The sequence below is a fragment of the Sturnira hondurensis genome, unplaced genomic scaffold (assembly GCF_014824575.4).
Source record: "Sturnira hondurensis isolate 20B ecotype Veracruz unplaced genomic scaffold, ASM1482457v3 Scaffold0013559, whole genome shotgun sequence".
NCBI lineage: Eukaryota > Metazoa > Chordata > Mammalia > Chiroptera > Phyllostomidae > Sturnira > Sturnira hondurensis.
The window spans coordinates 1,411,610-1,435,770 of record NW_028086190.1 but is presented as its reverse complement, the minus strand read 5'-3'; the positions used below and the strand labels follow the sequence as shown (position 1 = coordinate 1,435,770).

Sequence of the window (24,161 nt, the reverse complement as noted above, 5' to 3'; positions counted from 1 at the left end):
TCTCTTACCCACTAAGGCTATGGTGGACAGCTGTCACCCCACTTTCAGTCACTTTCCCTGCTACCCACAAGCAAATTGGGCCCTTCTAATGATGATTACCAGGTGGGTGGGTTTTTGTATGTTCTAGGACCTCCTGAGTCCCTCCAACACACTCTCCTCTGAGACTGTTTCTCTAGCCACTGCAAGCCCCATAGGTTTTTATAGCCAGAGATTTTTGAGGCTTTATTTCCCCACATTGTAATCCTGGGTTATGTGGCCTGTCTCACTCCCCAGTTGTTCCTCCTGGTTTATCTGTATATAAATGTGGGATTGCCAAGTCATCCAGCTGCCACCTTGCTACATGTCCTCTCTACCCCAGCTGCTGGTCTCTGCTCCTCCTAGAAGTCTAGATGAATGTTTCTTTTTTAACTCCCTGGTTTTTGGACTTTTATACAGTTTGACTTTCTAGAAGTTCTGATTGTTTTTGTCCTTAAGTTGGTTGTTGTTCTTCTTTTGTTTTTTTGAGGAAGTGAAGCATATCTACCTACACCTCCATTTTGGCCAGAAGCTCTCAGTTTTTTTTTTTATTGAACTAGTTTCCATTAAATACTTATATAATGTAACTTTGAATGAGTGTTTCATATGCTCAGATAATAGAAGACTATTAAGACCAAATCCCTGCCCTGAACAAACTTTTAGCAGGAAAAAAAGACAAGGACACAAGTGATCATAACATGAAGAAAGTGATTTAAGAAGACAGATTGTAAGGAGGTAAGCTTAGAAGATTTCATGGAAAAGGTCTCATTAAGATGGTCATTAAAAGAGAGAAGTAAAGAAGTTTTCTGGGCATAGTTGGGATCTTACATTCTATGGGGGAATCTATTGGCATGGTTAAGGCACAGAGACTGGAAAGCACTAGAGTGAAAGGAGTACTCCAGTGTACCCAAGAGTGGCAAACCTCGCTTGGCAATATCTTCTGGGACTCAATGTACTGTGGGAGAATAGTGAGTAGCAGGGTGAAGAGAGAATTCGGGGCAGTTTGTGGAGCAACTTGGAGTGCCATCTTTACTAAATCTAGTTTCATGGGTGAATCCTGGCAACAATTTGTTTCCCTTTTTCTTTTTGCCTCAAGTTTCTCTCTTCCCCATATGGTCCCATTTTTAGGTATTTTCTTTTGGCATCAAGAGACATACTCTATGAATAGAGTTTTTTTTCTGGGTTGGACAAAGCTTCCCTCCACTCTTGCTTTCCAGAAATTTAGCCTTAATCCACTTTGATAAAATACAGGGGCAAACTTTTTCATATTTCTAAGTTGTTACCAAAGCACCAAGATGAGGGATGCTCATGTACCACTGCCGTAAATGAATGCTATGGGTCATTTGAGGATTGGTCCTCTGCCTACTCCCAACAATGCACCTTGGCAAGGTTGGTGTATGAGACTCTATTCAGGTTCAATACTTCAGTCAAATTAGCTGTTTGCCTCCACTTCCCAATGTGTCATTGTTCTAGGTCCAAGAAAACTTGAACGAACATTTTAGAATCTCTGAGTTCATAGGAGTAGTTTCTTCCTGAGAATGTCAAACTAAAGGTGCTCTCAAAAGTTATGCTAATATTTATTTTTCTTGTTAGGGGCAATTAAATGACCATGAAGAAGAGCAAATACCTACCAGTACTATTTTTAAAAAGATACTATTAACTTTATTACCTTATTTCACTGATTGCGATATGCACATCTTCGTGCATTTTGACATTTTGGAAATGATAGTAAGGTTTACATTCAACATGCATGTTTACTTTGGTGTCCCTTTGTTTTCCATCCCTCTACTTTCCCCTACTCCTTCCCCCAAATCAAACAAATAAGCTAAAAGCTCTTAGTAAATCACTGTCTCACAATCAAGAGAATAGATGATATTATCTAATTCCTCACTCCTGGCCCTGATTAACTAGGTGAGAAAAAGTCATCTACCTAAAATTTTCTGCTGAAGGTTAAGCATCCTTCCCCAGAAGATTCTGTGAACTTTAGAATCATCAGTGTATAAGACATATCTAGACTATCAGCTGACACCCTTTCTTCAACAAACAGTCTCATCTGAACACTTCCTACATTTGCATGTCCTCTTGCCATCTAATTGTTTGTATCCTTCATGACAGAAAGTAGCAAGGGATTTTTACTTATTAATTTTTATCTTCACCTAAGGACATTTGTTTCCATTGATTTTTAGAGAGAGAGGAGGAGGGAGAGGAAGGAAGAAAAAAATTGATGTAAGAGAGAAACATCAACTGGGTTACCTCCTGGTCATGCCCGGGTGGGGAATTGAATGTGCAACTTTTTGATTATGGGCCAGTGCTCCAAACAATTGAGCCACACTGGCTAGAGCACAAGAGATTAATTTTTAAAAACACTACTTTTTTTTACGAGATCCAAGGTGGCAGAGGAGTAAGTGGAAGCTACACTATCCTCCATCCAGGACCAATATGCAATTACAACTAAATTGTAGAAAAATCAGCCAGAATACCCAACTGAACACTAGCTGGAGAGAAGTCTTATAACCACAGACAGAGAAAAGAAACAACTTCACCACAACCTGACTAGTAGGAAGTGCAGAGATGTGAGAGGGCTGGCTAGGCTCTCAACGGGCAGCAGCTGAAGTTCTAGAAACATATTTCAGTGGCCAGGGGTTACCCAGGAGAAGTGTGGGGTCTAATCCAAGCTGTGCTCCCCAGCCTATAGCATCAGAGCCAGAAAGGAACCCAGACAACATCCAGCTGTGAAAAGCAACAAGGTTTCTGTTTGCCAAGGAGAGACAAGTGGAAATGCAGTGAGATTCTTAAAGGGCCAATCACAAAATTTGATTTGTAGCCACTTACCCTGGACTCCAGCGGAGGGAAAGCAGAGTGGACTAGAGATGCTTGAAGAGAGTCTGGGGCAGGTAGCTCTGGGGAAAGAACTGAAGAAGCAGCTACCAGGACCCATGTGCTGAGTCTTTCCCCACAGTGCAGAGACCATCTTTCTCAGGCACAGCACCCCTCTCCAAGTTGCATCAGTCTGAGGAGAAGTAATAGCCTTGCCCACGGGAATTGCTCTGCCACACCTTGTAATGCTTAAGAAGGACTGCTGATCACAGCTTGATTAAATTAACAACTGAGCAGTTTAATGGCTGATTTGTTTAGCAGCTAAGGTGGAAAATATAAAGCAGCACTCAAATAGGAAGACAAAGAAATAAACACAAGTCCAGGAAGCTCAGAGAGCCCCATACAAATTGCACCCAAAGATGCCTACACAGAGACACAGCATAATTGAAATGACAAGGCTTACAGACAAAGTTAGAATCCTAAAAGCTTCAAGAGAAGAGTAATTAGTTACCTACAAGAGGACAACAAATAGACTGGCATCTGATAATTCAACAGAAACATTTCAGGTTAGAAAGGAGTGGCATGAAATATTCAAGGTGATGAAAAGCAAGAACCTACAACCAAGGCTACTTTTCTCAGTAAAGCTATCATTTAGAATCAAGAAATAAGGAGCTTCCCAGACAAGAAAAAGCTAAAGGAGTTTGTTAACACCAAACCAATACTTCAACAAATGTTAAAGGGCTTGCTTTAAGAAAGCAAGAAAAAGAGGAAGAAAAAGAGAAAGAAAGGAAAACAATAAAAGTCTAACAATAAAATGGCACTACATACATATCTATCAATAATCAGCTTAAATGTAAATGGCTTAAAAGCTCTGATCAAAAGATATAGGGTAGCTGAATGGATAAGAAAACAAGACCCATATATATATTCTACCTCCAAGAGACTCATCTCAGATTGAAAGATGTGCACAAACTAAAAGTAAAGGTTTGGAAAAAGATATTTCATGCAAATGGGAAGAAATAAAAGCTGTGGTAGCAGTACTTATATTCAACAAAATAGACTTTCAAATCAAGGCTATAGTGAGAGACAAAGAAAGACACTACATAATGATAAAGAGAACAATTAAACAAGAGGCTATAACCCTAGTAAACCTTTATGCACCCAACCTAGGAGCACCTAAATATGTAAAGCAAATCTTGATGGACAAAAAGAGAGAGAACAACAGAAATACAATCATATTTGGGGATTTTAACACCACATTGACTTCAAGGGATAGATCTTGCTGGCAGAAAATCAATGAGAAAGCATCCTTAAACAACACACTAGATCAAGTGGATTTCATTGATATCTCCAGAACATTTCATCCCAAAGCAAGAGAATACACACACTTTTCAAGAGCACATCGAATGCTTTTTGAATAAAGCACAGGTTAGGACACAAAACAAATCTCAATAAATTTAAAAATATTGAAATCATATCAAGCATCTTCTCTTACCACAATGCTATGAAACTAGGAATCAATCCAAGAAGAACACTGAGAAACATGCAAAGACATGGCAGCTAAATAACATGTTATCAAACAATGAGTGGGTCAGAAAGAAGATCAAAGAAGAAATAAAAAGATACCTTAAAACAAATGAAAATGAGGACATAACAATCCAAAAATTTGTGGGACCGTGGTAAAGCAATACTAGGAAGGAAATACATAGCATTATAGGCCTATCTCAAAAAATAAGAAAAAGCTCAAATAAACAATATCATTTTATACTTAAAGAGACCTGACAAAGGAAAATGAAAACCAAAGTAAGTAGAAGGAAGGAAATAATAAAGATCAGAGTAGAAATAAATGAAATCGAGACTAAAAAGAGATACAAAATATCAACAAATCCAAGAGCTGGTTCTTTGAAAAAATAAATAAGATTGACAAACCTTTAACCAGACTCATCAAGAAAAAAAACAGAAAGGACCCAAATAAATAAAATAATAAATTAAAAAGGAGAAATAGCAACTGACACCAAGTAAATACAAAAAATTGTAAGGAAAATATTATGAACAATTATATGTCAATAAACTGGACACCCTGGACAAAATGGATAAATTCCTACAATCATACAATTTTCCAAAAATATATTAGGATGAATCAGAAAATCTGAATAGGCGGATTTTATCTAATAAAACTGAAGCAGTGACTTAAAAAAAAACTCCTAACAAACAAAAGCCCTAGCCCAGGTGGCTTCACAGGTAAATTTTACTAAACATTCTGAGAAAAACTAATACTTTTCCTTCTCAAACTATTTCAGAAAATTCAAGAGGAGGGAAGGCTCCCAAACTCATTTTATGAGGCCAGTATATTCTAACTCCAAAACCAGACAAAGACACTACAAAGAAAGAAAATTATAGGCCAATATCCCTGAAGAACATAGATGCTAAAATCCTACGCAAAATATTAGCAAACCGAATACAGCAATGCATCAAGAAGATCACATACCATGATCAAGGGGGATTTATTCTGGAAATGCAAGGTTAATACAACATTCACAAATCAATAAATGTGATTCACTACATAAAGAAAATGAAGGATAAAAGCCATTTAATCTTATCAATAGATACAGAAAAAGCATTTGATAAAATCCAACATCCACATATGTTCAAAATCTTCAGCAAAGTAAGAATAGAAGGAATATACTTAAACATAGTAAAGGCCATATATGAAAAATCCACTGCCAGCATCATACTCAATTGTCAAAACCTATAAGCGTTCCCATTAAGATGGAGAACAAGAAAGGGATATCTATTTTTACCTCTCTTATTCAATGTATTACTGGAAGTTCTAGCCACAGCAATAAGACAAGAAGAAGAAATAAAAGGCATCTAAATTGGAAAGGAAGAAATGAAACTGTCTTCATTTGCAGATGACATGATACCATACCTAAGAAACTACTAGAACTGAGAGGTGAATTTAGCAAAATAGCAGGATACAAAATTAATATCCAGTACTCAGTTGCATTTTTATATGCCAATAATCAGTATACAGAAAGGGAATTTAATAAAACAGTTCCATTCACAATTACTTCAAAAATAATGAAATACCTAGGAATAAACCTAGTAAAGGACATAAAAGACCTGTACTCAGAAAATTATAAGACGCTGAAGAAAGAATTTAAAAAGATACAAGTAAGTGGAAGCACATGCTGTGTTCATGGATAGGAAGAATTAACATAATTAAAATGTTCATACTACCCAAAGCAATCTACAGATTCAATGCAATTCCTATAAATATTCCAATGATGTATTTCACAGAACTAGAATAAATATTTCAAAAATTTATATGGAAACACAACAGGTCCTGCCTGGCAACAGTGGTCCTAAGAAAGAAGAACAAAGTTGGAGGAATCACACTACCTAATATTAAACTATAGTACAAGGCCATAGTTATCAAAGCAATCTGGTACTTGCATAAAAACAGACACATAGATCATTGGAACAGAATAGAGAGCCCAGAAATAAATCCACACCTTTATAGTCAATTAATATTCAACAGAGGAGGCAAGCACATACAGTGGGCTAAAGGTAGTTTATTCAATAAATGGTGTTGGGAAAATTGGACAGATATGTGCAGAAAAATGAAACTAGATCACCCTCTATACCACACATAAGAATAAATTAAAAATGGATCAAAGATTTAAATGTTAGCCCCCAAACCATAAAAATCATAGAAGAAAACATAGGCAGCAATATCTTGGACACTGCTCGTAGAAATTTTTTGTTGGATATATCTCCTCAGGCAAGGGAAACAACTGAAAAAAATAAACAACTTGTACTCCATCAAACTAAAACATTTTTGCACAACAAAGAAAATCATCAACAAAATAAACAACCCACAGAATGAGAGAACATATTCACCAATATATCTGATAGGTGGTTAATATCTAAAATTTATAAATAACTTATAAAACTCAACACCAAAACAAACAAACAGCCCAATTAAAAAGTGGGCAAAGGACCTGAATAGACACTTCTCCAAAGAGGACATACAGATGGCCAATAGACATATGAAAAGATCTCACATTGCTCAATGTCACTAATGATCAGAAAAATGCATATTAAAACCACAATGAAATAGCATGTCATACCTGTAATAATGGCTATCATCGATCAATCAACAAACAAGTGCTGGTGAGGATGTGGGGAAAGGGGAACGCTTTTGCACTGTTGTTGGAAATACAGACTGCTGTAGCCACTGTGGAAAGCAATATGGAGATAGGTCAAAAAAATTTAAAAATGGGTCTGCTTTTTGACTCAGTGGTCCCACTTTTGGGAGTATATCTGAAGGAACCCAAAACACTAATTCCAAACAACATAAGCACCAAGCAACATTATTTACAATCGCCAAGATATGGAAGCAGCCAAAGTATCCATCAATAGATGACTGGATAAAACAACTATGGGACATTTACACAATAGAATACTACTCAGACATAAAAAAGGAGAAAAGTCTACCCTTTGCAACAGTATGGATGGACCTGGAGAACATAATGCTAACTTAAATAAGTCAGTCAGAAAAAGACAGATACTATATGATTTCACTCATATGTAGAATTAAGTGAAAAAACTGAACTAACAAGCAGACAGACTCTGTTTTGATGGAGAGCATATGACAGCTAGTACAGGGGGGAGATTAGGGAGTGGAGGGATTGAACAACCAGGAAAAAGGACTCATGAACATGGACAACAATGTGGTGGTTGCTGAGTGGAGAGGGTATAAGGGGACTAAATGGTAATGGAAAAATACAATAAAGATTAAATAAAATATAAAAAATATGTACAACTACTTTTTAGGATGGTTATTATTATTTTTATGTGCAAATTGCCCTATGATTATTCATTTATAAATAGGAGTAGAGACACTTTGGTAGATGGCTTTATTTATCTACCACAATGCAGAATATAAATTAAATATTTTTTAAAAATGAGGTTGTGTTTTTTAGAATTCTGACTATGAATTCATAAATGAGAGGGGCCCATAGCTAGATTCATGTTGGAGCTGGGCAAATAATATCTTATCCTTGTCTTCAATTTTTCCTGAGTTTTAAAAACATGGCCCTGGCTGCTGCTGCTCAGTGGATGGAGCATCAGCTTGGGAACCAAACTGTCACTGATTCAGTTCCCAGTCTAGGACACATGCTTGTGTTGCAGGCCAGGTCCCCAGCAGGGGGTGTGTGAGAGGCAATGAAACATTGAATTTCTCTCCCTCTCTTTCTCCTTCTCCTCCCCTCTCTAAAAATAAATTTAAAAAATCTTTTTAAAAATTTAAAAATGGATAAAATCTACTTGAATTGTACAGATTGGACAGGTGCAAGGAATTTTTAAAAAAGTGAATATGTGTCAAAAAGAACACATGTCCTGAGAGACTGGGTTAGTGGAGGGGACAGGGAGTTGGTAGGTAACCCAGTACCAGCTGCGTTGCTAAACTGGGGAAAGCAAGGTAGAATGAATAAGAGGTGAGGGTCTGTTGCTCAGGACCAGAGAAGTTCTGGCTCTATACCAACATTCTATTTGCAGTCTGGGTGGACTTATGTAACTAATTCAACAATTATCCTTCCAGACCACTAATGGACCTCCAGCAGCCCTTTCCTGCATGGCCAACTAATCCCTAAGGTGCCTATTCTCTTTTCTTTGCTTTTACTTACCTTTTCATCTTCAGTTCTTTTTTTGTCACTTTTTTTGGTCTTAACACAAAAACTGAAATCTTACATTCCCCATAAAACTCTCATTGTAGAGTCCACACTTTCTTTGTGTACCTGAAATGCATAGCATGTGAAGGTTTGATAGCTCTTGTTCCTCTGTTGCACTTCCTTTCTGGTTCTACCCTCTCTTTTCAGACTCTCCTTCTGAGCAGCCCATAAGGGGTCATTTTCACAATCCACTTGAAGGGGTGCAGAGAACACAGTTTGGAGCATAAATGTGTTTGATACTGGCCCTCACCACTATAAGACTATTGTGGGTAGTTGTGAAGATTAAATGATTTGCTGTTGAAAAGCATCTAGCAGAGGGCCCGGCATGTCACAAGCACTTAGTATATTTCTTCAGTTCACTTTCTTTCTTAACCTCCCTCCTGTTCTTGATTCTGCCATCTACACAATTCCTAGACAATCTTTTAATATCTGAGAACCAGATGATTTTAATCTAGTTTATGAATTGGTAAGGTATTTCAACATCCAAACTTATGGCCCTCCCAATTACCTGGCTCCACACTTTTTTATTATCCTTTATTTTAATTACCTTCATTTTGAACAGCTTCAATGCCTACAAGACCTTGAACTCTCTTTCTTTGTTGATCTCTATGTGGACTTCACCCACCTCTCCATGACACTAAATTTATACAGTTATATTTATGACACTGTCTTTTTCTTTTAATGAAGACTGAGAAGGGACAGAGAAGAGCTATATGTGCAATAGAAAATACCATTTCAATGAAAAATAACTCCAAAGTTGTTATTGAGTGCCGATACATTATGTTGCTCAATATTTCTTATTTTGACATTTACCCAATAAACGAATCTTAGAGCATGAGGCCAGAAAAATGTTTGTTTCCTCTGATGACTTCATCAATGTTTTTAAAGCAGAGAATGGAACTTAAATCTTTAGTTTTTCCCACTTTGCTTTGGCTGTTAGAAAGCTCAAGGTCTGGCTTTTTTTAGCGCCATCTGCTCATGGTGCCACCTCCTGCTCCTCCCACTGCCACCTTGAGTCACTGACTGTGCAGCTCTGGCTGCCTGGATAACCGTGCTAGCCACCGATATTTGGAGTTCTTACAACGTGGCAGACATTGACAACAAAGAACAGTCTGAACTTGATCAAGATTTGGATGATGTTGAAGAAGTAGAAGAAGAAACTGGTGAAGAAACAAAAATCAAAGCACATCAGCTGACTGTTCAAATGATGCAAAATTCTTAGATTCTTGCAGCCCTCCAAGAAAGACTTAATGGTCTGGTAGAAACACCAACAGGACACATTGAAAGCTTGCCTAAGGTAGTTAAAAGATGAGTGAGTGCTCTCAAAAACCTTCAAGTTATTCCTGGCTGGTGTAGCTCAGTGGATTGAGCGCAGGCCTGCATACCACACGATCGAGGTTCGATTCCCAGTCAGGGCACATGCCTGGGTTGCAGGCCAGTTCCCAGCATGGGACTCACAAGAGGCAACCACACATTGATATTTCTCTCCTTCTTTCCTTTCCTCTAAAGATAAATAAATAAAAATTTTAAAAAACCCTTCAAGTTAAATGTGCACAGGTAGAAGCCAAGTTCTGTAGAAGCCAAGTTCTATGAGGAAGTTCATAATCTTGAAAGAAAGTACGCTGTTCTCTATCAGCCTTTATTTGATAAGTGATTTAAGATCATTAATACAATTTATGAACCTATGGAAGAAGAATGTGAATGGAAACCAGATGAGAAAGATGAAATTTCAGAGGAGCTGAAAGAAAAGGCCAAGATTGAAGATGAGGAAAAGGATGAAGAAAAACAAGACTCCAAGGGAATCCCTGAATTTTAGTTGACTGTTTTTAAGAATGTGACTTGCTCAGTGATATGGTTCAGGAACATGATGAGCCTATTCTGAAGCACTTGAAAGATATTAAAGTGAAGTTCTCAGATGCTGGCCAGCCTATGAGCTTTGTTTTAGAATTTCACTTTGAGCCCAATGAGTATTTGACAAATGAAGTGTTGACAAAGACACATAGGGTGAAGTCAGAACCAGATGATTCTGATCCCTTTTCTTTTGATGGACCAGAAATTATGGGTTGTACAGGGTGCCAGGTAGATTAGAAAAAAGGGAAGAATGTCACTCTGAAACCCAGTAAAAAGAAGCAGAAACACAAGGAATGTGGGACAGGTTCATGCTGCAACCAAAACAGTTTCCAATGATTCTTTCTTTAATTTTTTGCTCCTCCTGAAGTTCCTGAGAGTGGCGATCTGGATGCTGCTGCTGAAGCTATCCTTGCTGCAGACTTTGAAATTGGTCACTTTTTACATGAGCGTATGATCCCAAGATCAGTGTTGTATTTTACTGGAGAAGCTATTGAAGATGATGATGATGATTACGATTAAGAAGGTGAAGAAGTAGATGAGGAAGGGGAAGGGGGAGAAGATGAGAAAAATGATCCAGACTATGACTCAAAGAAGAATCAAAACCAGAGTGCGAGAGTGCAAGCATCAGTGAAGCAGGATGTATGTGGCCTTGAAGATAATCCACACTGTAATAGTCTAAACACAACTATTATTTACTTACAGCCTTATGTTTTTATATTTTCTTGGTAGACTCAGTTATTTTTTAAGGAAAGGAATTGATATTTTAAAAACAATTTTGTTCTACCTAGCATTTTTAACTTTAGTTTTTCTGCCAGATATATTGAATGCAGAAATTCTCTCACACATTGTCATTCATTGCTACATAGTTTGGTTCTTCTGGGGTATTTTTATCATGTAATTATTAGATTACAGCTACAAAAATAAAACAACTATTAAATGAAAAGAAAAAGAAAGCTCAGGGTCTGTCTTCCTTTCTTCCTTCCCTCTACCTTTTTTCCTTTGTCCCCTTTCTCCTTTCCTTCCTTCCATCCTTCCTTCTTTACTTCCTTATTTTCTTCCTCTCTCCCTCCACCTTCTCCTCTCCTTCACTCTTCTCTCTTTCTTTCTTCTCTCTTTTGTGAAATTATAACAATTTTTCTTACTTTATTTTTGTTAGTATAGTTATTGTTTTTCATTGCCTATTTAGTACTTAAAGCTTAGAGTTTTAGTGTACCTGGATTTTCCACAGTTTGACTGTCTCTTTGTATATATTATATATTATATATGCACATATATAATATATATCATGTCTGTCCAGAAAAATTCCAGCCATTGTTAATATAATGAAAATAGTTTGCACAACATGGATGTAATCTGGAAGTCAAGGAGATGGGAGTGGACTGGAATGCACATACATGAACAGCAATGACTTCACTGTACTAGTCAGTAGGGGTGGTACATGCTCACTCACACCATTGAGTGAGCATGTGTACTGTGTGGCTGTTGCATTCAAAATGACTGAGTGAGTAGAGTAATGAATCTGCATCAAATTTTGAGTTAAGCTTGAACATTTCTCTGTGGAAACTGTTTGGATGATTCAGAAGGCCGCAGCTATGGGCAATTGGTGATTGGCAGCTTCATCATGACAATGTGCCTGCGCATGCATCACATCTCATGCAGAGTTTTTTGACAAAACATCAAATCACCCAGGTGACTTAGCCCCTCAACAGCCCAGATTAAGTGCCTTGTGACTTATGGCTTTTCGTCAAAACTCAAAGCACCTTTGAATAGGAAGAGATTTTCAGACCATTGATGAGATTCAGGAAAATACAAAGGGGCAGCTGATGGTGATTGGGAGAACTGTGTGAGATCCCAAGATGCCTACTCTGAAGGGGACTGAGGCATCATTATCCTATGTACAATGTTCTGGATATATATATATATATATATATATATATATATATATACATATATATATATATATTATTTTATGTAAGAAGGAGACTAAAGAAACACAACCTGGAATAATTGTCCTAATTGGCCCCTTTAGCCACCTAGGGGAAGTTTCAGATGGGTGATTGATGAGGGAGCAAGTCTATGATGAAATTGGATGAGTCTATCTAGTAGTTTTCCAGCAGAGTGCCCACCTCACCAGGACTGCTATGTAGGCCTTGAGTAATCTGAGTCCTAAATTAATTAATGTATTTTTCCAATAATGCTTTCTATCCGTTGTCATGAGTCATTGTGCTGGATTTTGACAAGCATTAGTTCATTAGATTTTCACCATGACACTGTGAGATAAGTATTAATAACTGCACTTTACAAATCAAGAATCTGACTTTCAATAAAGGATAAATAACTTGGCCAAATTACACAGCTAAAAGTTAGGTCCTGAATTACCCATTTGAAACTTCAACCCCCAGATACTTTTAGATCTCTCAGGATGGATTGAAAGAAGTCACCCTCCTAGGAGTCTACAGTTCTGCGGGCCACTGAGGCCTTGAAAGTTTCATCTGAGCAGCTCGGCAAAGTTTCAGACCTAGCGGACTCCAGACTCCTAACTGGATATTAAAGGGAATCTGGAGTATTTGATATTGACCCATGAGCCAAAGAGCCAAGCAGAGGACATTGGATGGCTGGCATATACTTAACTATATGAAGTCTGGTCATCAGTGATATCAAGTACATTTATATATTTTAGTCTGGCTATCTAGGAAAAGGACAATTCAAGATCACCTTGTCATATCTCTCACCTATAAGCCTCAATGAGAAACCAAGTCCGTCTTTTAATGCCTCCTTTACAATTCCTCCACCACTCTCACTCTCTCACTGTCCCATCTATCGTTAATATCTTCCTCTCTGCTAGCCCATAAAGTAGAGCCACTTATAAGCTATGTTGGAACTTGAAGAAAAAAAATGAGTATGCATTTTTAAAGCATGTCCCCATAATAAATTTGAAATCAGATCAATTTGAACAATTGTAGCACTGCAAATGACATTTGATTCTCAATTATATTTGATTCATAGGGTTTTATTTCCCAAATGAATTCTGAAAATGATTTTTAATTAAGAAGATACAATATTGCCTTAAATTTTGTTCAGTGGTTCATAAAACAAAAAGGCGGGGGGGCAAGACTTCTGGCAGTGAGAAACAATCTCAAACCATCAACATGCCAAATATTTATTTTCTGCTCTGAAACAAAGTTATTGATTTTTAAATAAGGAAACCATTTAAGGCCAAGTTATGCCATTCAAATTATAATTGCTCTTTTTTGCTAAACTTAGAATAAAAGTCTGTGTGCATTAAAAGCATTAGCAATTCTAGAAGCAAACATTTTGCCCATGATACACATCAAATTAAAAATATTCTAGCATAATGAAAAAGACAGCATTGCCAATTCAGCATCAGTTGCATATTTATTTTGTTTGTTTGTGATGATCTTTTTTTAAGTAGTCGAATATAGTTACATTATACTTGTGCCTGTCTGCACTGTCTTACCCAATCATTCCCAAAATTCATTGATTAAATGCAGAAGCCAGGTCAGGGGTACTGGTTTGAGAACAGGCAGAATTCAGTTGGTGCAGAAAAGTGGAAATTCCAGATTTGGTCTCATGGGCAGAATATTCCAGCTGTAACCTCAAACATCTATACCACTTGAAGTTCAACAGGGAGCCTGTAACTTATGTCTTTAGAATCACTTGGCTGATGTTAAACTACCAGCTTTTCCAATTTATATCAGAGGAAGGTTATCATCTAATACATGAACTTATTTAAATCTTGTTATAGGTGAGCTGGGAGTTAAAGGAGTGCTTAGTAATGGATTCTATCAAAATGATTGACCAAGTCATGTTGTGTAGACAAATTTTTGAAGGAAGTTCAGTGCAACCCTAATTCATTAGGCTACGAAAATGATACTTAAAAAAAAATTCCATGGCCCTCTAAGCTTGAGCAATACAGTGTGAAATGCAGGTAAATTGGATTTTTAGTATAGGATATCTACACTTGTACAGATGTAGACTAAATGATGACCAAGCCTGTATCTAATCAATCCTTCATGTTTAAAAGAAGGGTTTAGGAGAGCCTATATTCAGACACCATCATTAATCTATGCCCAAAAGGTGGTGCAAGCAGGTATAGATTTCTTACTGATTTCAAGGAGCCTGGTCTTTTTGCTTTATCATCAGTTACTTGAGGGCCACCTTAATTTTCCATTCTCTTTTTGCTATTCCTGTTTTTTACCAACATGCTCAGAGACAGGTATGATTTCTATTAGGTAGAATGGCACAGTACTGTCTTTCTTTTTTAAAAAAATATTTTATATATTTATTTTCAGACAGAGGGGAAGGGAAGGAGAGAGTGAGAGAAACATCAGTGTGTAGTTGCTTCTCTCATGCTGCATACTGGGGATGTGGCCCCACACCCCAGGCATGTGCCCTGACTGGGGACTGAACCAGTGACCTTTTGGTTCACACTCTGGTATTCAGTCCACTGAGTCACACCAGCTATGGCTATACTTTTTAAATTTTTACTCTTGCCAGGTAATGGCAGTAGGCCAGTATAGTCTGGATTCTCTTTTTCTCTTTGTTTTTCTTTATGGAACTGCCTGACAAATTCTACTGTGTAGTGAGTGGATTGGTCATGCACTTTAGGACAGAGGAACAATGAGTCACAACTGTTTAAAGAATGGGTTGAATTTTGGACTGGTGGATACTGATGGAGAGAGATTAGGCAATTTAGGAAGTTAACCACAATTGGCAAAAGTTTTTGCACAAGGCTCCACAACACAATAATTCTAAGAAATTAGAGTATATCACTTTCCAAATGGCAAAATAGAATTAAAAACAAACATATGGTAGGAACTTAAAGCAAAACTGAGTGTACACAGAGAGACTCACTGTAGTCACCCAGACTCTTGTAACAGTCCTCGTCCATGTAGCCTTTTCTTTCAAAGTGTTGGAGGGAAACCCCATCATTCTCCTAGGTAACCTCTTTCAATAATTCATGATTTTTAAAACTGTGGCTATTTCAAAAATTAAACCAGTACCCAGCCTTATATAGCAGTAGCCATCATGAGAAATAACAAGACTGGAAGAACCATGCTGGAAAAGGAAAAAAGAATGATAGGTCTTTTAATTATTTCTTTATTGAATATATTGGGGGGACATTGGCTTGTCACACCGTACAGGTTACGAGTGTACAACTCAATAAAACATCATCTGCACACTGCAGCATGGGCCCACTACCTCACGCAAAGTCTCTTTTCATCCTCATTTCCCCTACTTTGGCCAACGCCAATTACCCACTTCTTCCTTTCCCTCTGGCTATCCCTACATTGCTGTGTCTATGTGTTATATACATATGTTTTATGGTTAATCCCTTCACCTTCTTTCATCTAGTCCCCCAACACCACTCTCCTCTAATAGTTGTCAGTCTGTTCCATGTATCCATGCCTCTGTTTCTTTCTTTTCACTAGATTCCACATGTAAGTGAGATCATATGGTATTTGTGCTCAGCCTTGAATAGCAGTAGCCATCATGAGAAATTACAGAATTGGAAGAGTTGTGCTGGAAAAGGAAAGAGGAACTATAGGTCTTTTAATTTTTTTAAATTTGAGGAAACAATTACATGTCTCATGTCCCTTTTCAGCTACAGATGAATTTAACCCGGTCTATCAGCGACTTTATTTGTGACTTGACTTCTGGAGAATGAAATCAAATCTTACCCTTCATAAATTCAAACTTATGTTTTTGCTTTAGTCTTTTTTAATGAATGAGAAAGTCATGAGTATCTGGTTTATTTAAGAATATCATCAAATTGGGATGACAGATTGTTTTACAATGTTGTTTTTAATTTAAATTATAATTGAATTTTTCACTGAGGTAAAATTTACATAGGATAAAATATACTCATTTCAAATGTGTTGTTTGATGACTTTTCATAAGTGTATAATTCTGTGCAACTTCCACCTCAATGCATATATAGAGCATTTCTATACCTCAGAAATTACCCTTGTACTTCGTTCTCTTCTCCCTAGTCAAATATTATCTTATTTCTGTTATCAAAGATTAGTTTTACCACTTATGGAGCTTCATATAAATGGAATCATATGGTATGTACATTTGGCATTTGGCTTTCTTTGCTCAATACATTTTTGAGGATTATCTGTGTTGCTTTGTTTATCAGTAGTTAATTAATTTTTATTGATGAGTAATATTTCATTTTAAGAATGTACATCAATTCTCTTGTCGATAGACAGATAGATGGTTTATAGGGTTTTATTCTATTGTAAATAAAACAGTAAACATTCTTATACAAGTCTTTGCATGGACACATGATTTAATTTTTGAACCCTACACTTTTCATTATTCTTGACTTAAATATATATAAGCAATTAGTTTTTAAAATACCATTTATTAAACATATGTTTGCCATATACCTTCTCTGAGATAGGTACTGTTCTGAGTGCTGAGCATGCAGCAGGAGCAAAACAGACAGAATTTCTATTCTTGTAAAGATAATTTTCTAGACCTTTACAAAGGATAGAAAGGCAACTAAAAAAAGCAAAATAAATAAGTGAATAAACTATGTATGTGTTTTAGTATATGTCACTAAGTGTTATGGAGTAAAATAAGGCTAAGGAGGGAGATGGGGTGTTAGGGTAGCTGAGGACTGCACCACTGAGAGAATAGCATTTGAGCAGAAATGAAAAGAGGTGAAGGGCAAGCATCCTGGGTAAAAGAGAGCAAGGCAAACTCTTGAAGCAGGAGTGTACCTGGTGTGCTCCACGTGCATAAGTGAAATGAGCCTTGCAGGGAACAGGGATGATAAATTTGGAAGAGGGCTTACATGAAGGATGATATGTCAGTTATCAATTTATTCCCTCTTAGCTGAGTTTACCCTTTTTGGTTTGCTTTGTGAAACTGGATCTGGGTCTTTCAAATATTTTCTTTTTCCCTGATAGCTCACACTGAAGCTTTGCCAATTGAGAGCACTGACAAGGATTCTGGGGAAGAGATATGTGATTGCTGTCAGCAGTATGCTACAAAGAAGAAATAATAAGAATTATGCAGCCAGGTTTTTAAAAAGCTCATATATTCAAGTTAGGGGACTGTTCTTTATTTTGAAGTTATACCCTCCTTACCTTCCTTGTGTTGATATGTTTCTCTGTTTTCTTTTTTTTTAATTGCAGTAATAATAGATGGTAGGGTTTGCTGAAAATTTTTTGATGGAATTAAAAAACAGAAGCTCTATGTCCACCCCCCAAATGTGAGTGATTATAATCCTCCATGAATTCCAAAGTCTAAAAATAGTGCATACTTGTAGCCATTAATGCAATGTTTTTTTGAGAGTTGTGGTTTAAGATGTGTTCATAATTGTTAAATTCAGTTATTTGAGAAGGGGCTAATATTACACCGTTGCAAATAAATATGTGAGAAAATAGAGAATGATTCAGAAGGTGAGAAATAGCATAAATGCCACATCTTTTACAAAACTTCTATCTACCTGCTAATTTAACATTGCCCATTGCTTATATATCCTTGGGAGAAGTTTCTCTTAGAATTTAATGTTAGAAAAAATTGTGTGTGGTCCAAAGAACAAACTCCATTTTTCTTTTTTCTAAAATATATTTTATTGATTATACCATTACAGTTGTCCTATTCCCTCCCCTTCATTCCCCTCCACCCGCACACTCCCTCCCCCACCATTCTCCCCCCCTTAGTTTATAACCACGTGTCTCAAGTTCTTTAGATTCTATATTTCCCCCACTATTCTTGCCCTACCCCCTATCTATTTTCTACCTACCATCTATGCTATTTTCTGTGCCTTCTCCCCCCTTCTCTCCTCCCACTCCCCTGTTGCTAACCCTCCATGTGTTCTTCATTTCTATGGTTCCACTCCTCATCTAGCTGTCCTCTTGGTTTGCTTTTGTTTTAGGTGTAGTTGTTAATAACTGTGAGTTTGCTGTCCTTTCACTGTTCACATTTTTCATCTTCTTTTTCTTATATAAGTCCCTTTAGCATTTCATATAATAAGGGCTTGGTGATGATGAACTCCTTGAACTTGACCTTATCTGAGAAGCACTTTATCTGTCCTTCCATTCTAAATGAAAGCTTTGCTGGATAAAGCAATCTTGGCTGTAGGTCTTTGGATTTCATGACTTGGAATACTTCTTTCCAGCCCCTTCTTGCCTGTAAGGTCTCTTTTGAGAAATCCGCTGACAGTCTGATGGGTACTCCTTTGTAGGTGACTGTCCCCTTATCCCTTGCTGCTTCTAGGATTCTCTCCTTCATTTTGGTCTTGGCTAATGTAATTATGATGTGCCTTGGTGTGTTCCTTCTTGGGTCCAACTTCTTTGGCACTCTCTGAGCTTCCTGGATTTCCTGGAAGTCTATTTCCTTTGCCAGACTGGGGAAGTTCTCCTTTATTATTTGTTCAAATAAGTTTTCCACTCGTGGCTGTTTCTTTCCCCCTTCTGGTACCCCTATAATCCGGATGTTGGAACGTTTAAAGATGTCCTGGAGGTTCCTAAGCCTCTCCTCATTTTTTTGAATTCTCATTTCTTCATTCCTTTCTGGTGGGATGTTTTGTTCTTCCTTCTGGTCCATTCCATTGATTTGAGTCCCAGTTTCCTTTCCATCGCTATTGGTTTCCTGGACATCTCCCTTCATTTCAATTAGTTTAGCCTTCACATGTTCCTCTAATTTATGATTATAATCAACCAGTTCCGTGAGCATCCTGATAAACAGTGTTTTGAATTGTGCTTCTGAGAGGCTTTCTTGGTCGCTGAGAGTTATCGGCTCTGGGACTTTGAGTTCTTCTTGCGCCGTCTTTCGGGCTGTTCCTTCCTGTTCGGTAGCAGGATTGGAGCCCTAAGGTGTTCACCAGAGCAGGGCAACTCAGTTGCTGGGTTGTGACGCTGTATGTGGGGGCAGGGTCAATGAGGAGCAATGGCATCCCGTCTGCTGCCTCCTGCCTCGGCCCCCACAGGTGCTGCAGCTGCCACCGTTACCAGGCCCACGTGTTTCGTCCCACTGCACGCAAGTGTGCCACCGCCGTCAGCCCTCGCCCCCTGGAGCCTGCGTGGTCCGTCTCACTGTGTGTGAATGTGTGACCACGGTCAGTCTGCCCCACACCCTGACTGGGTCCAGGCTGCCTGCGTGCCTAGGTCAGGGCATCTTTCCTGCCCAACCCTGCTCTGCTGCTGGCTCCACCCCTCTTACCGTCCCCGTTGAATGGTGAATGGTTGTCGGACTTCCGTATAATTCAATTTTCTGTTTTTTGGCTGTGTCTTTATTCTCCAAACCTTTATTGTATTCAAACTTGGTTGTGGGAGAAGGCAAAGTGTTTCCACCTATGCCTCCATCTTGGCGGAAGTCCCATTTTTCTATCAGATAATGTGAACTACACAATTTGTAATGTTTCTTTTTTAGCTTTGGCTGCCAAGAAGTTCAGTACTAAATGTAACTCTCAATTGTGTCAACCTATCTTCTTAGTGGTTGCTGATCGAAATCTCTCCCTTCTCTCTCTGGTTCTTACTCTCTCTTTCAGATATTTAAAAAACTGACCTTACATGTATGTGTTCTTAATGTAGCTTGTCTCAATCATTTGTAGAAAGTAGGAAAGGTAAAATAATAAATACATTGCCAATAAACAGAACTGCACATTGGTCAGGAAACTGCGCGCTTACACAGAAAGCAAGCACTATGCTTATTTTGCTAGCCCATGTCAGCATTTGCGCACCATCCTAATCCCTATGAATTTATTTTGAATAATTCTTTTTTATCTTCCAGTGAACAAGTGGCCTAATTTGCTCAGAATAAATAAATGGTGAGTTCACAAGGTCTCTCCTAACTGTTTAATCATTTTATGTTCGGATGGAAGAAACTCACATTCTGGATGGGCTGTACAGCTTGATCCCGGTTTTGAATCTGAGTGTCAAAGGGCTTTTCTTCTTCAATGGGAAGCTGCAGTTCAAATTTGACAACTATCAGCAACTCTTGTGACGGTGATTCTTGTGTGGATCAGCTTGTGTTACAATCCCTTGCATTGTTATTTAAATTACTCAGAAAAAAATGGACATTTCTGAATTTAGGTGGAAGTTAACTTGATAACATTAACCTTCCACGTGCACAGAGAAATTTAAACTGTAGATTTGCTGAAAATGTTGTGCTAAAACTCAGGGCAGAAAACAAGTGGGTTAAAATATAGGCCCTATCATCCTCTACATTAAAGGATGTGTGCAAGTTATTTAACTTCTCTGTGCTTCTGTTTCCTCATCTTTAAGTGGATAAAATGAAATATTTGTGTGGAAAATAAATGATATATAACAGTGTAGGTAAGATTTGTGCATATGATATAAATTTTATACATGTGTAGTAGCTCCCCACCCCCACATGCAGTTTTGTTTTCCATAGTTTGTTAGTGGCAGTCTACGGCATTCTGAAACTAATACATGGTAAATCCAGAAATAAACAGCTTGTAAGTGTTAAATTGCCTACTGCTCTGAGTAGGGTGATTAAATCTCTATCCTTCTCCATCCTTCCTGGCATGTGAGTCATTTTTTTGTTTAGGGTATCTATGCTGTATATGCTACCTGCACCTTATTCACTTAGTAGCTGTCTTGATGATCAGGTCAGTTATCAGAAAGAGAGAGAGCACATTCATATAATTTTATTATACTATGTCATTATAATTGTTCTATTTTATTATTAGCTATTGTTTTTACAATAGCTATGCTAATTCATACTATGCTAATTTATAAATTAACTTTATTATAGGTGCATATTTTGAGGAAAAACATTTTATACATACATATCTATACATATCTCTATATCTCTGTATCTCTATATCTCTGTATCTCTGTATCTATCTATCTATCTATCTATCTATCTCTCTATCTTGGGTTTGCTACCATCTGCAGCTTCAGGCATCCACTAGGTATCTTGAAGTGTATCCTCCATGCATAAGAGGGGACTACTATATATACATTACATATATAATGTGTATATACAGTATTTATGTAGACTATATAAAGAAAGTACTGAGTATAAATTATATATAGTATTATATATAAAACACTTATGGTCTCAGACAAGAGTTAGCTATTATTAATATTTTAGAACTACAGATGCAGAATTATATGTAATAAATACTATAGATATTTTAAAAATTACTTTCTAAATATGTCACATACAATTTTACTTAAAAGGCAGTATATATGATTTAAAAATGTAAAAATCCTTAAATATAAATTGTGACACCATAACATTTTTAGGGGAGAACATAGGCAGGAAAATCTCAGATATTACATGCAGCAATATTTTCACTGATATGTCCTTTAGGGCAAGGGACATAACAGAAAAGATAAACAAATGGGACTTCATCAAAATGAAAAGTTTCTGCACAGCTATAACATCAAAGAAAACATCAGCAGATTAAAAAAAAACAGCCATATGGGAAAATATATTTTCCAATGATACCTCAGACAAGGGTTTGGTCTCCAAAGTATATAAAGAACTCATACCACTTCACACCAGGAAGACAAACAATACAATTAAAAAATGGACCACGGACCTGAACAGACATTTCTCCAAGGAGGACATACAAAGGGCCAGAGACATTTGAAAGGATGCTCAGCATTACTAGCCATCAGAGAGATGCAAATTAAAACCACAATGAGATACCACTTCACACTGGCCATCATAACCAAATCAACAATGATATCATTTCTTCAAAAAACTAGAAACAGAACTGCCTTTCAACCCTGCAATTCCACTGCTAGGATTGTATCCTAAGAACCCTGAAACACCAATCCAAAAGAACCTATGAACCCCAATGTTCATAGCAGCACAATTTAAAATAGCCAAGAGTTGGAAGCAACCTAAGTGCCCATCAGTAAATGAATGGATCAAAAAACTGTGGTACATTTACACAATAGAATAATACACAGCAGAAAGAAAGAACCCTTTGTGACAGTATGGATGGAACTGGAGAGTGTTATGCTAAATGAAATAAGCCAGGCAGTGAAAGACAAATACCATACAATATCACCTATAAATGGAACCTAATCAACAAAACAAACAAATGAGCAAAAGAGAACCAGAGACATGGAAATAAAAAACAAACTGACAGGGACCAGAGTGGAGGGGAGAGGGGGATAACTGGGGAAAGAAGGAGAACAACACAAAAGACCCATGGTCAAGGACAATGGGGAGGGGATTGTCTTTGGGAGCGAGAATTGGAACTGGCAAAGTAGAGCAGTGGCAGGGGGAAGGAAATGGGGACAACTATAATTGAACAACAATAAAAATATAAAAATGTGAGTCTTATAAACACAAGTTTATTTGTTATTATTTAAATTGTGACACACTTTAGGTTCCTTGCAGTCAGTAGAAGTGGATAGTGGATCCACTCATTCTTGTGTTCTGCATTTGACCAGAGTATTTATTGAATGCCACATGTTCAATAAATTATGACCTGGAATAATCTGAGTTCTGACTTGCTGGTATTCAAAGGTTATATTTACTGAGATCCATGAATGCCCCAGGCACTGAGGATGCAAAGATAAATAAAACATGGAATCTGCATGAAAAAGCAGCACACACTAGTTGGGGAGGCAGACGTGCAGAGACAGCTGCACCCCCAGGGAGGCAGCATGTGTGAGTAACGTGCAGCGTCTGCGGGGCATGGAGAGGGCGCTGAGATCCCTGAGGAAGGTGTGTCGGAGGAGGTGTTCCCGGCAGTGTAAGCTGCATCTTTACCTTCCTCATGCTCTGTGTTTGGGCTTTAGGTACAAAAGTCAGTGAGTAAGGCAAGAAAAAGCCAAGTAGGTATAGGGCCCAATTATCCCAGAAAAAAATCTCTAATTGCCTGTAAGTAAGTATCTGTAGAATAAATCCCGTATCAATATACAGCACCCAGCAGAAGTCACACCTGTTTCAGTGTGGTTGGTAGGGTAACAATATGGGTGTAATAATTTATAGTTTCATTTTGAATATCTCACCTGAAATATACAGTGTGCTTGAGTGTAATATCATTACGTTACAGAATTATGTACCTATGATTTTGTAATAAAGAGGGGCAGTATTTGTGTTGGATCTTATATATCTATATGCATGTAAAATATCTCTAGTAGTGTAAAGTGTATAACTCACAAGTGATATTTCAGAGTAGTTTAATTTCTAAAATTATTACTTTTTCTGAGACTATATATATCATTTATTTCAGTTAGCCTAGATGTACATATAATGAGACTGCTGATCTCAGCTAATGAGACATTGTACTATCATGACACTGATGACCCTAGTTTGAGAATGTTTCAATAAATAAAGCAATAGTAAAAAAATATATTTATTTTTTAAAATAGAGTGCATTATCATAAAATAGTTGTGAATCTGAGTGAAAATAAAATTTACTCACCAATGTGCAGGCTATAGCATAGAAATACATCTATTTTTTAAATTTAAAAAAATTTATTTATTTATTTATTTATCTTTAGAGGGGAAAGGAAGGAGAGAGGGAGAGAAATATCAATGTATGCTTGCATCTTGTGCATCCCCTCCTGGGAACTGGCCTGCAACTCAGGCATGTGCCCTGACTGGGAATCGAACTGCGATCGTGTGGTTCGCAGGCCCGCACTCAATCCACTGAGCTACACCAGCCAGGGCAAAATACATCTATTTTTATGTAATGGGTTTTCTGTCAAGAAACCAAGAAACATTTTTATCATTCTATGTCTAGAATGTTATAATTCTAACAAGATA

General features: G+C 37.4%; 1 pseudogene; it reads left to right on the top strand.

Moving 5' to 3' along the window:
* Positions 1-17,454, top strand: part of LOC118998036 (nucleosome assembly protein 1-like 1) — a 45,251-nt pseudogene extending 27,797 nt beyond the window's left edge.
* Positions 17,455-24,161: the final 6,707 nt, after the last annotated feature.